Here is a 13932-nt window from a genome sequence, read left to right as displayed (position 1 = left end):
CTGAACTGTTAAAATGTAGCGGTTTCCTCTCCGAGACCGTGGCAAGGGAGCAACAATGTCAATATGGATGCGTTGCGTGGGGTTGCCAGTGGTGCTCTGGGTTTCCCCCTTCGCTTACACTTGGCAGATGTCAGACATCGGTCGTAGTAACAATGCACCTCTTCGGTCACGCCAGGCCTCCAGAATCTAGCTTTCATCTTCATTAGACTCTCCATTCCTCCAAGGTGGGCGCCAGCAACGCTATCATGAACTTCAACAAGGGCCTGCTCCACTAACTCTTTCGGTACAACCATCCACAGTTTAGCTTGAGTAGTGTGGGCAGCTGACTTTATATAGAGAACCAGCTGTTGTAGCAACAACAGTTCAAACTGGGCCCAGACAGCACGAGCAGCACCGCGCATCGACGTCATGTTCCTCAACAGTTGGTTTCCTCAACTCTTTCAACAAACGACAAAGTATGAGGCTGATATCTGGACCATCTCTTTCGGCCTGTGCAACCACTTCTGGGTACCAACAATTTCTCACTTCACGTGGGGTTTCACCGATCGTAAGGTCTCTAGCAACAACCGTAACTTGGGATAATCCTGTTGGAGTACACGATGGACAATTGCCATGTTGTCGTCTGGGCTTTCTAGACAAGGCGTCTGCATTGTTGTGTAACCTCCCCAGGTGACGTTGTATCTCAGAATCATACTGTAAGCCCCCTAGCCAACAGGCCACTTGCCCTTGAGGCTCTTTGAAAGACATTAGCCAGACTAACGAGTGATTATCAGTCCTCAGGCGCAATTTTTTGTCCCACCAAGTAATAGCGAAAATGGTCCACATTGTTTACCAGAGCTAGCATCTCTAATCGAGTCCCGCAATAGTTATTTTCCTGCTCATTCAAAGAACGACTCCCGTAAGCTATCACACGCTCAGTGTCATTCCGTTGCAATCGAGATAAAACAGTGCCAATGCCCAAGGGTTGGCTGGCATCTGTGTCACGTACGAATAATCCTGTATCAGGACTAAAATCGGGATATGCCAAGACGGGTGCAATGGTCAAGCGATGTTTCAGTTCATTGAAGGCACTTTCTTGTCCATCTGCCACTGGAAAGAAACACCCTTCCTCGACAATTCGTAGAGTGGTTCTGCGACGATCGAGAATCCAGAAATAAACCGCCTATAGTAATCGCAAGACCAATGAAACTTTGGAGCTCTTTGATGTCTACTGGGGTTGGCCAAGTTGTGACAGTCTGGACCTTGTCAGGGTCAGTTTTGATGCTATCTGAAGAGACAACATGCCCTGCGAACGAAACTTCTCTCTTTAGAAATCGACACTAAGTTGGCTTCAGCTTAAGAGCAGCAGTTCGTATTCTGTCAAATAATAACCGTAGGCGATGCAGATGTTCCTCGAGGGAAGGGGCCCAGATAATGATATCATCCAAATACGCAAGACAGTGTGTCGAAGTCGGTTCACTGAGTGCTAGATTCATCAATCTGGTAAATCTAGCTGGCCCATTCGTGAGTCCAAAAGGCATAACACTCCATCGGAATTGTCCACGATGGGTCGAGAATGCTGTTTTGGGTCTGTCCTCTTCTTTTACTTGCATCTGCCAATACCCAGACGCCAAATACAGACAGGAGAACCATGGGCCACCACCCAGCGCTTCCACGACATCATCGGTCCTCGCTAACGGTATTGCATCTTTCTATGTACACAAATTCAGTTTGCGGTAATCAATGCACATACGGTAACTTCCATCATGTCTCCTTACCAAAACAACCGGACTGCTCCAGAGGCTCTGCGACTCTTCAACTCTACCATTCGCTAGCGACTCGTCCAGCTGTTAATTTATGATCTCCCCCTGGTGCGGTAGTATGCGAGGAGGAAGCTACTTAATAAGAGCATGCTCACCAGTGTTAATGTTGTGTTCCATAAGATCTAATCATCCTAAATCAGAATTGTTAATTGCAAATATGCCCTCATATTGGTCTATCAGTAGGGAAAATTGCCTTTTCTGCTCATCTGAAAGCCCATCTGAACTTGGCTGGATAACTTTTGCCCCTCTATTCTATTCGCTCTTTCTGTACTTTCCTGCTTATCATCCTCAATATTTCTGTCTATAACTGAGCAGTATGGATGGTTAGGTGCTGATGGACTAACGCCAATTTCTGTAGGAGTAGCACTGCCACTTACACCGCTGACGGTATGGTATTCAGCAACAGGGAGAGGTGATCGTAACGTGAGAACTTTGTCGGAGAAGTTGGCCACCCGAACAAGAGTCTGTCCTGCCTCTGGCACTACTAAGGAACGAGTCATACTTATCTTAGAAGTCCCCTGTACTTCTTTTCACCCCTCCAGGATTCTAGGGCTTCCGGAATTCTGTTCGTAACCTCCATCTGTTCTAGTTCTTATCTCTTGTTCAGTCCCCGGTTCTAGCCGTATATCTGCACATAAAAAGATTCTACAAACACGTACGGTTAGCCAAACCTAACCAAACCAAACCAACCCCAAAGCCTGACCTAAACCCTAACCCTAACCATAACCCTAAGCAATTACCGGTGTAGCCTTGCAGCATCTGGTTAGGGTTACCACTGTCCTCAGCATTATTTTTCTGCGAACAACGCTTTGTACTCTTTTATAGGTTTTCACGGTTTATCACACCAAAGACATGTTTTGGTCTGTTGGCAACTAAATTAAACTGCTTTAAGCTTTATCTTACGGCAAAGTAGCGTTTTCCCTTTTTAAATGCTAAAATACGCTGCTTTCAGCCTCATTGCACCATAAACATGTGTTCGCTTGTTTTCTGTAAAATTGCCCTGTTTCCAGCGTTATTGCAACGGGAAAAGATGTTTTGCAAGGCTGCAGCGAGTCACGCTGATTTTTACTTGATTTTACTTAAGGTTCTGCTGTAATCAGCGTCATCTTTCTGAGCAGAACGTTCTCCTCTTTGTTCGTTACCAAACTACACTTTTGACGCTAGATATTACCGAAAGAATGTTTTGGTTTGTTGGCAACTAAATTAAGTTGCTTTGAGCCCTATGTCACACACAAAAAAAGCGTTTTTCCCTTTCTGTGTTTAAAATACGCTGGGTGTAGCTTTATTGCAGGAAAAACATGTTTTGCTTTGTTTGCGGTAAAATTGGGCTGTTCCCGTGTTATTGCACCGGAAAAAGGTTGTCTGCCAGTTTGCAGCGAGTTACTTTGATTTTACTTGATTTTACTCAAAACAACGTTTTTGTTTGTTTTTTTGCTAAGGTAAGCTGTTTTCAGCATTATGTTTCTGAGAGCAGGCTTTTCCTTTTTTTCCGAGTTAAACTTCGCGTTTGACCCTTTATCATACGGAAAACATGTTTTGGTTTGTTGGCAACGAAATTGGAAGCTTCGAACTTTATGTCAGAAAAAGCAGCGATTTAGTTTTTCGCCAGAAAACACGCTGCCTCAAGCTTCATAATACCGAAAATATGTTTTGGTTAGTTGGCACCAAAATTGAGTTCTTTGAGCTTTATATCGCAAAAAGCAGCGGTTTTGCTTTTTGCTTGCTAAAACACGTTGCACTCACACAACGGTCTGTTTGCCGTAAAGTTGTGTTGTTTCCATCGTTATTGCACGGGTAAAAGGTTTTCTTCCAGTTTGCAGCGAGTCACTCTGCTTTTCTCTTGATTGTACTCAAAACCACGTTTTTTCTTGTGATTGGCTGAGTGAGAACGGTTTTGCTAGTTTTTGGCTAGGTTACGTTGTTTTCAGCATCATCTTTGTGAGAACAGCCTCAATAGCGTTTTTCCTTTTTAATTGCTAGAATACGCTGTTTTCAGCTTTATTGCACCAAAAACACATTCTTGCCTTGGTTACCGTCAAATTGGGCTTTTTCCAGCGTTATTGCATCAGTAAATGGATTTCTTTTCCACTTTTTTGCGAGTGACGCTGATTGTTACTTGAGGGCACTCAGAACAACATTTTAGTCTGTTTTAGCTAAGTTACTCTGTTTTCAGCAGTATCTTTCTGAGAGGAACCATTTTCTCTGTTTTGTAAGTAAACTACACTTTTGACGCTTTATCTTACCGAAAATATGTTTTGTTTTAGTTGCAGCTAAATTGGAAGCTTCCAGCTTTATGTCAGAAAAAGCAGCCATCTAGTGTTTCGTTGGAAAACACGCTGCTTTGAATTTTATAGCACCGAAAATATCTTTTGGCTAGTTGCCAACGAAATTGAGCTTCTTTGAGTTTTACATTGCAAAAACCAGCGTTTTTGCTTTTTCTTGGCTACCACAGGTTACACTCAGCTTTATAGCAAAAAAAAAAAATGTTTTGCTCTGTTTGCCGTAAAGTCGTGGGTTTTGCAGTGGTATTGCAAAGGAAAAAGGTTTTCTTTCACTTTGCAGCGAGTCCGGCAAATGTTCCCTTGATTTTACTCAAAACAAGGCTTTTACTTGTGTTTGGCTAAGTTACGCTCTTCCAGAATCCTCCTTCTGAGAACAACCTTTTCCTCTTCTTTCGTGAGCAAACTACACATTTGACGCTCTATATTACCGGAAAAATGTTTTGGTTTGTTGCCAACTAAACTAGGCTGCTTTGAGCCTTATGTCACAAAAAAAACTTTTTTCCTCGCTGTGTTTAAAATACGTTGCATTTAGCTTTATTGCAGGAAAAACATGTTTTGGTTTGTTTGCCGTAACAGTGGGCTGTTCCCAGCGTTATTGCAACGGAAAAAGGTTTTCTCCCAGTTTGCAGCGAGTCACGCTGACTTTTACTTGATTTTACTCAACGAAACGTTTTCGTCTCTTTCCGGCTAGGTGACGCTGTTTTCAGCAATATGTTTCTGAGAACAGGCTTTTCCTTTCTTTTCTACCAAAACTGCCCTTTTGACCTTTTATCTTACCAAAACCATCATTTGGTCTGGTTGCAACTAAATTAGAAGCTTCGAGCTTTATGTCACAAAAAGCAGCGATTTAGCGTTTTGTGAGAAAACACGCTGTTTTAAGTTTCGTTCAGACGGAAAATATGTTTTGGTTAGTTGACAACGAAATTGGGCTTCTTTGAGCTGTATATCACAAAAAACAGCCTCTTTGCATTTTCGTTGCTAAAAGACTTTCCACTCAACTTTATAGCACAAAAAATATGTTTTGGTTTGTTTGGCGTCAAACTGGGCTCTTTCCACTGTTATTGAACCGGTAAATGGATTTCTGTTTCTAGTTTTTAGCGAGTGACCTTGATTTTATTTGATTGCCTTCAAAAGAACGTTTTAGCCTGTTTTTGGCAAAGTTACACTGTCTTCAGTACTATCTTTCTTAGAACAACCTTTGCCACATTTCCCTACATGAAATACGTTTTTGACGCTCTAACCTATCAAAAATATGTTTTGGTGCGTTTGCAGCGAGTTGGGGCTGGTTTGAGCTTTGTGTCACATCAAAAGAGCGTTTTTCTGCGTGTGTTTAAATAAGCTTCCTTCAGCTATATTGCAGGAAAAACACGTTTTGGTTTGTGTGCCGTAGAATTGCTCTGTTTCCAACGATATTGCACGGGAAAAAGGTTTCCGGCTAGTTTGCAGTGAATCACGAAGATTTTTACTTGATTTGAATAAAAGCAACGTTTCTGCTCGTCTTCTGCTAAGTTACGCTGTTTTCAGCATTATCTTTTTGAGAGCAACCATTTCTCTGTTTTGTAACTAAACTGCACTTTTGACGCTCTCTCTTACCGAAAACATGTTTTGTTTTTTTTGCAACTAAATTAGAAGCTTCGAGCCTTATATCAGAAAAAAACAGCAATTTGGTTTTATCGTGGCAAGATGCGCTGCTTCAACCTTCATAGCACCGAAAACATGTTTTGCTTTGTTAACAACAACATTGGGCTTCCTTGAGCTATATATCACCAAACAAAAAGCGTTTTTTTTTTTGGTTGCTAAAACACGCTGGAATCAGCTATATAGCATAAAAAGCATATTTTGGTTTGTTTGCTTTGTTTTTTGCCAGTTTTTAGGGAGTCATGCTGATTTTTATCTCATTTTGCTCAAAAGAACGTTTTCGTTTGTTTTGGGCTAAGTAAGGTTTTTTCAGCATTATGCTTCTGAGAAGGGGCTTTTCCCTGAATTCCTACGTAAACTGTTTTTTTGACCCTTTATCTTATCGAAAACATGTTTTGGCGTGTTGGCAATGAAATCGGATGTTTCGAGCATTTTGTTACAAAAAAACAGCGATTTCGTTTTCGTTTCTGAATACCCTTTTTCGAGTCTCATAGTAGCGAAAATACGTTTTTGTAGGTTGGCAACAAAATCGTGCTGCTTTGAGTTTTGTGTCACAAAAAAAAGTGTTTTTGCTTTTTTGCTGTAATATTGGGTTGTTTTCAGACTTATTGCACCAAGAAAAGGTCTTCTTCCAGTATGCAGCGAGTCAGCCTGATTTTCACTTGATTTTACTGAAACAGCGGTTTTGCTTTCTTTTGGCTGAGTTACGCTGTCTCAGAATCGTCTTTCTGAGGACAACCTTGTTCTCCGTTTCCGTAACCAAACAACACTTTGGACGCTCTATATTACCGAAATATGTTTTGGCTTGTTGGCAACTTAATCAGGTTACCTTGAGCCTTAAGAGCGTTTCTGCCTTTCTGTGTTTAAAATACGCTGTGTTAAGCTTTATTGCAGGAAAAACATGTTTTGGTTTGTTTGCCATAAAATTGGGCTGTTTCCGGCGATATTGCACCGGAAAATGTCTTCTGCCAGTTTTCAGCGAGTCACTTTGATTTTTACTTGATTTTACTCCTAAGAACGTTTCCGTTTATTTTCGGGTGAGTTACGCTGTTTTCAGTGTTATGTTTGGAGGAACAGCCTTCACCTTTTTTCGTACTTAAACTGCGCTGTTAATCCTTTATCTTACCGAAAACATGTTTTTGGTTTTTGGCAACTACAGTGGAAGCTGCGAGCCTTAGCTCGCAAAAAACAACAATTCGGCTTTCGTTGCAAAATACACTGCTGCAACGAGAATATGTTTTGATTTCTCGGCAACAAAATTAGGCTTCTTTCAGGCTTACATCCCCAAAGACAGCGTTTTTGCTTTTTGTTGCGAAACGCGTTGCAATCAGCTTTATAGCACAAACACCATATTTTGGTTTGTTCGCCGTAAAATTGTGTTGTTAACAGCGTTTTGCACCGGGAAAAGATTTTCTTCTAGTTTGCAGCGAGTCACCCTGCTTTTCGCTTGATTTTACTCAAAACAACGGTTTTGCTAGCTTTTGGCTAGGCTTTCCTTCTTTTTTTGTTACCAAACTGCCCTTGTAAATTACGCTGCTTTCAGTTTCATCCCACCAAAAATGTTTTGCTTTGTTTGCCGTCAAATTGGGCATTTTCCAGCATTATTGCAGCGGTAAATGGATTTCTTTTCCAATTTTTAACGAGTGACGCTGATTTTTACTTGATGGCACTCAAAAGAACGTTTTGGCCTGTTTTTGGCTAAGTTACGCTGTTTTAAGCATTATCTTTCTAACAACAACCTTTACCACTTTTTCCTACATGATATCCGTTTTTGACGCTCTAACTTACCAAAACATCTTTTGGTTTGTTTGCAGCGAATTTGAGCTGGTTTGAGCTTTCTGTCACAAAAGAGAGCGTTTTTTCTTTTCTGTGCTTTAAGCTTTATTGCAGCAAAACCATGATTTAGTTCCTGTGCCGTAGAATTGCGCTTTTTCTAACGATATTGCATGGGGAAATGGTTTCCTGCTAGTTTGTAGTGAGTCACGTAGATTTTTGGTTGATTTTATTGATTTTACTAAAAGTAACGTTTCTGCTTGTCTTCTCCTAAGTTACGCTGTTTTCTCGGTTTTGTAACTAAACTGCACTTTTGACGCTCAAAGGTAACCTAATTAAGTTCCCAACAAGCCAAAACATTTTTCCGGTAATACAGAGCGTCCAAAGTGTAGTTAGGTTACGGAAACAGAGAACAAGGTTGTCCTCAGAAAGACGATTCTGAGACAGCGTAACTCAGCCAAAAGAAAGCAAAACCGTTGTTTCAGTAAAGTCAAGTGAAAATCAGGGTGACTCGCTGCATACTGGAAGAAGACCTTTTCTTGGTGCAATAAGACTGAAAACAACCCAATATTACAGCAAACAAACCAAACATGTTTTTTGTGCTATAAAGCTGAGTCCAACGTGTTTTAGCAACGAAAAAGCAAAAACGCTTTTTTTTGTGACACAAAACTCAAAGCAGCGCGATTTTGTTGCCAACCTACAAAAACGTATTTTCGCTACTATGAGACTCGAAAAAGGGTATTCAGAAACGAAAACGAAATCGCTGTTTTTTTTGTAACAAAATGCTCGAAACATCCGATTTCATTGCCAACACGCCAAAACATGTTTTCGATAAGATAAAGGGTCAAAAACACAGTTTACGTAGGAAGCCAGGGAAAAGCCCCTTCTCAGAAGCATAATCCTGAAAACAACGTTACTTAGCCCAAAACAAACGAAAACGTTCTTTTCAGCAAAATGAGATAAAAATCAGCATGACTCGCTAAAAACTGGCAAAACACCTTTTCCCAGTGCAATAACGCTGAGAACAGCCCCATTTTACGGCAAACAAACCCAAACATGTTTTCCTCTAATAGAGCTAAACGCAGCGTATTTTAACTACAGAAAGGCAAAAACGCTGCTTTCTCTGATATACGGCTCAAAGATAATCTAATTTAGTTGCCAACAAACCAAAACATTTTTCCAGTAATATAGAGCATCAAAAGTGTAGTTTGGGTACGAAAACAGAGGTAAAGGTTGTTCTCAGAAAGAGGATTCTAAATTGGCGTCAGTTAGCCAGACACAAGTAAAAACGTTGTTTTGAGTAAAATGAAGTAAAAAACCAGGGTGACTCGCTGCAAACTGCAAGAAAAACTTTTTCAGGTGCAATAACGCTGGCAGCGACAAAATTTTACAGCAAACAAACCAAAATATGCTTTTTATGCTATATAGCTGATTCCAGCGTGTTTTAGCAACAAAAGAAAAAAAACGCTTTTTGTTTGGTGATATATAGCTCAATGAAGCCCAATGTTGTTGTTAACAAAGCAAAACATGTTTTTGGTGCTATGAAGGTTGAAGCAGCGCATCTTGCTACGATAAAACCAAATTGCTGTTTTTTTGTGATATAAGGCTCGAAGCTTCTAATTTAGTTGCAAAAAAAACAAAACATGTTTTCGGTAAGAGAGAGCGTCAAAAGTGCAGTTTAGTTACCAAACAGAGAAAATGGTTGCTCTCAAAAAGATAATGCTGAAAACAGCGTAACTTAGCAGAAGACGAGCAGAAACGTTGCTTTTATTCAAATCAAGTAAAAATCTACGTGATTCACTGCAAACTAGCCGGAAACCTTTTTCCCGTGCAATATCGTTGGAAACAGCGCAATTCTACGGCACACAAACCAAAACATGTTTTTCCTGCAATATAGCTGAAAGAAGCTTATTTAAACACACACGCAGAAAAACGCTCTTTTGATGTGACACAAAGCTCAAACCAGCCCCAACTCGCTGCAAACGCACCAAAACATATTTTTGATAGGTTAGAGCGTCAAAAACGTATTTCATGTAGGGAAATGTGGCAAAGGTTGTTCTAAGAAAGATAGTACTGAAGACAGTGTAACTTTGCCAAAAACAGGCTAAAACGTTCTTTTGAAGGCAATCAAATAAAATCAAGGTCACTCGCTAAAAACTAGAAACAGAAATCCATTTACCGGTTCAATAACAGTGGAAAGAGCCCAGTTTGACGCCAAACAAACCAAAACATATTTTTTGTACTATAAAGTTGAGTGGAAAGTCTTTTAGCAACGAAAATGCAAAGAGGCTGTTTTTTGTGATATACAGCTCAAAGAAGCCCAATTTCGTTGTCAACTAACCAAAACATATTTTCCGTCTGAACGAAACTTAAAACAGCGTGTTTTCTCGCAAAAAGCTAAATCGCTGCTTTTTGTGACATAAAGCTCGAAGCTTCTAATTTAGTTGCAACCAGACCAAATGATGGTTTTGGTAAGATAAAAGGTCAAAAGCGCAGTTTTGGTAGGAAAGAAAGGAAAAGCCTGTTCTCAGAAACATATTGCTGAAAACAGCGTCAACTAGCCGGAAAGAGACGAAAACGTTTCGTTGAGTAAAATCAAGTAAAAATCAGCGTGACTCGCTGCAAACTGGGAGAAAACCTTTTTCCGTTGCAATAACGCTGGGAACAGCCCACTGTTACGGCAAACAAACCAAAACATGTTTTTCCTGCAATAAAGCTAAACGCAACGTATTTTAAACACAGCGAGGAAAAAACGCTGTTTTTTGTGACATAAGGCTCAAAGCAGCTTAGTTTAGTTGGCAACAAACCAAAACATTTTTCCGGTAATATAGAGCGTCAAATGTGTAGTTTGCTCACGAAAGAAGAGGAAAAGGTTGTTCTCAGAAGGAGGATTCTGGAACAGCGTAACTTAGCCAAACACAAGTGAAAGCCTTGTTTTGAGTAAAATCGAGGAAAAATTTGCCGGACTCGCTGCAAACTCAAAGAAAACCTTTTTCCTGTGTAATACCACTGCAAAACCCACAACTTTACGGCAAACAGACCAAAACATTCTTTTTTTTGCTATAAAGCTGAGTGGAACGTGTGGTAGCCAAGAAAAAGCAAAAACGCTGGTTTTTGCAATATAAAACTCAAAGAAGCTCAATTTCGTTGGCAACTAGCCAAAAGATATTTTCGGTGCTATAAAACTCAAAGCAGCGTGTTTTCCAACGAAACACTAAATGGCTGCTTTTTCTGACATAAAGCTGGAAGCTTCCAATTTAGCTGCAACTAAACCAAAACATGTTTTCGGTAAGATAAAGCGTCAAAAGTGTAGTTTACTTACAAAACCGAGAAAATGGTTGCTCTCAGAAAGATACTGCTGAAAACAGAGTAACTTAACTAAAACAGGCCAAAATGTTGTTCTGAGTGCCCTCAAGTAAAAATCAGCGTCACTCGCAAAAAACTGGAAAAGAAATCCATTTACCGGTGCAATAACGCTGGAAAAAGCCCAATTTGACGGTAACCAAGGCAAGAATGTGTTTTTGGTGCAATAAAGCTGAAAACAGCGTATTCTAGCAATTAAAAAGGAAAAACGCTATTGAGGCTGTTCTCACAAAGATGATGCTGAAAACAACGTAACCTAGCCAAAAACTACCAAAACCGTTGTCACTCAGCCAATCACAAGAAAAAACGTGGTTTTGAGTACAATCAAGAGAAGAGGAGGGTGACCGCTGCAAACTGGAAGAAAACCTTTTTCCCGTAAAATAACGATGGAAACAACACAACTTTACGGCAAACAGACCGTTGTGTGAGTGCAACGTGTTTTAGCAAACAAAAAGCAAAAACGCTGCTTTTTGCGATACAATACTCAAAGAACTCAATTTTGGTGCCAACTAACCAAAACATATTTTCGGTATTATGAAGCTTGAGGCAGCGTGTTTTCTGGCGAAAAACTAAATCGCTGCTTTTTCTGACATAAAGTTCGAAGCTTCCAATTTCGTTGCCAACAAACCAAAACATGTTTTCCGTATGATCAAGGGTCAAAAGCGAAGTTTAACTTGGAAAAAAAGGAAAAGCCTGTTCTCAGAAACATAATGCTGAAAACAGCTTACCTTAGCAAAAAACAAACAAAAACGTTGTTTTGAGTAAAATCAAGTAAAATCAAAGTAACTCGCTGCAACTGGCAGACAACCTTTTTCCGGTGCAATAACACTGGAAACAGCCCAATTTTACCGCAAACAAAGCAAAACATGTTTTTCCTGCAATAAAGCTACACGCAGCGTATTTTAAACACAGAAAGGGAAAAACGCTTTTTTTGTGTGTGACATAGGGCTCAAAGCAACTTAATTTAGTTGCCAACAAACCAAAACATTCTTTCGCTAATATCTAGCGTCAAAAGTGTAGTTTGGTAACGAACAAAGAGGAAAACGTTCTGCTCAGAAAGATGATGCTGATTACAGCAGAACCAAGCCAAAAACAAGCAAAAACGTTGTTTTAAGTAAAATCAAGTAAAAATCAGCGTGACTCGCTGCAGCCTTGCAAAATATCTTTTCCCGTTGCTATAACGCTGGAAACAGGGCAATTTTACAGAAAACAAGCGAACACATGTTTATGGTGCAATGAGGCTAAAAGCAGCGTATTTTAGCATTTAAAGAGGGAAAACGCTACTTTGCCGTAAGATAAAGCTTAAAGCAGTTTAATTTAGTTGCCAACAGATCAAAACATGTCTTTAGTGCGATAAACCGTGAAAACCTGTAGTCTAGTTACAAAAGAGTACAAGGCGTTGTTCGCAGAAAGATAATGCTGATGACAGTGGTAACTTAGCCGAAAACAAACGAAAACGTTGGTTTAGTGAAATCAAGTTCTACTAAGGGTGACTAGCTGCAAAGAGGCAGAAACGTTTCTTCGATGCAGTTACGCTGGAAACATGTTTTTTGTGCGATAAAGCTGAAAGCAGCGTATTTTAGAAACCAAAAGGCGAAAACGCTTTTTTGTGAGCTTTAACTCACAATCGCCCGGTTTAATTGCAAACAAATAAAAATATGTTTTCCATCCGATAATGCTCAAAACAGCGCAAGTCGGAAATTCCACTCAGATGCTGCAAGGCTACACCAGTAATTGCTTAGGGTTATGGTTAGAGTTAGGGTTTGGGTCAGGCTTTGGGGTTGGTTTGGTTTGGTTTGGTTAGGTTTGGCTAACCCTACGTGTTTGTAGAATCTTTTTATGTGCAGATATACAGCTAGAACCGGGGACTGAACAAGAGATAAGAACTAGAACAGATGGAGGTTACGAACAGAATTCCGGAAGCCCTAGAATCCTGGAGGGGTGAAAAGAAGTACAGGGGACTTCTAAGATAAGTATGACTCGTTCCTTAGTAGTGCCAGAGGCAGGACAGACTCTTGTTGGGGTGGCTAACTTTTCCGACAAAGTTCTCACCTTACGATCACCTCTCCCAGTTGCTGAATACCATACCGTCAGCGGTGTAAGTGGCACTGCTACTCCTACAGAAATTGGCGTTACTCCATCAGCACCTAACCATCCATACTCCTCAGTTATAGACAGAAATATTGAGGATGACAAGCAGGACAGTACAGAAAGAGAGAATAGAATAGAGGGGCAAAAGTTATCCAGACAAGTTCAGATGGGCTTTCCGATGAGCAGAAAAGGCAACTTTTCCTACTGATAGACCAATATGAGGGCATATTTGCAATTAACAATTCTGATTTAGGATGATTAGATCTTATGGAACACAACATTAACACTGGTGAGCATGCTCCCATTAAGCAGCTTCCTCGTCGCATACTACCACACCAGGGGGAGATCATAAATCAACAGCTGGACCAGCCGCTAGCGAATGGTAGAGTTGAAGAGTCACAGAGCCCCTGGAGCAGTCCGGTTGTTTTGGTAAGGAGACATGATGGAAGTTACCGTATGTGCATTGATTACCGCTAACTGAATTTGTGTACATAGAAAGATGCAATACCGTTAGCGAGGACCGATGATGTCGTGGAAGCGCTGGGTGGTGGCCCATGGTTCTCCTGTCTGTATTTGGCGTCTGGGTATCGGCAGATGCAAGTAAAAGAAGTGGACAGACCCAAAACAGCATTCTCGACCCATCGTGGACAATTCCGATGGAGGGTTATGCCTTTTGGACTCACGAATGGGCCAGCTAGATTTACCAGATTGATGAATCTAGCACTCAGTGAACCGACTTCGACACACTGTCTTGCGTATTTGGATGATATCATTATCTGGGCCCCTTCCCTCGAGGAACATCTGCATCGCCTACGGTTATTATTTGACAGGATATGAACTGCTGCTCTTAAGCTGAAGCCAACTTAGTGTCGGTTTCTAAAGAGAGATATTTCGTTCGCAGGGCATGTTGTCTCTTCAGATAGCATCAAAACTGACCCTGACAAGGTCCAGACTGTCAGAACTTGGCCAACCCCAGTAGACAT

The sequence above is a fragment of the Pocillopora damicornis genome, chromosome 11, assembly GCF_964200805.1.
Source record: "Pocillopora damicornis chromosome 11, jaPocDami1.2, whole genome shotgun sequence".
Lineage (NCBI taxonomy): Eukaryota > Metazoa > Cnidaria > Anthozoa > Scleractinia > Pocilloporidae > Pocillopora > Pocillopora damicornis.
The sequence above is the reverse complement of the archived record's forward strand: the minus strand, read 5'-3'. Positions refer to the sequence as shown.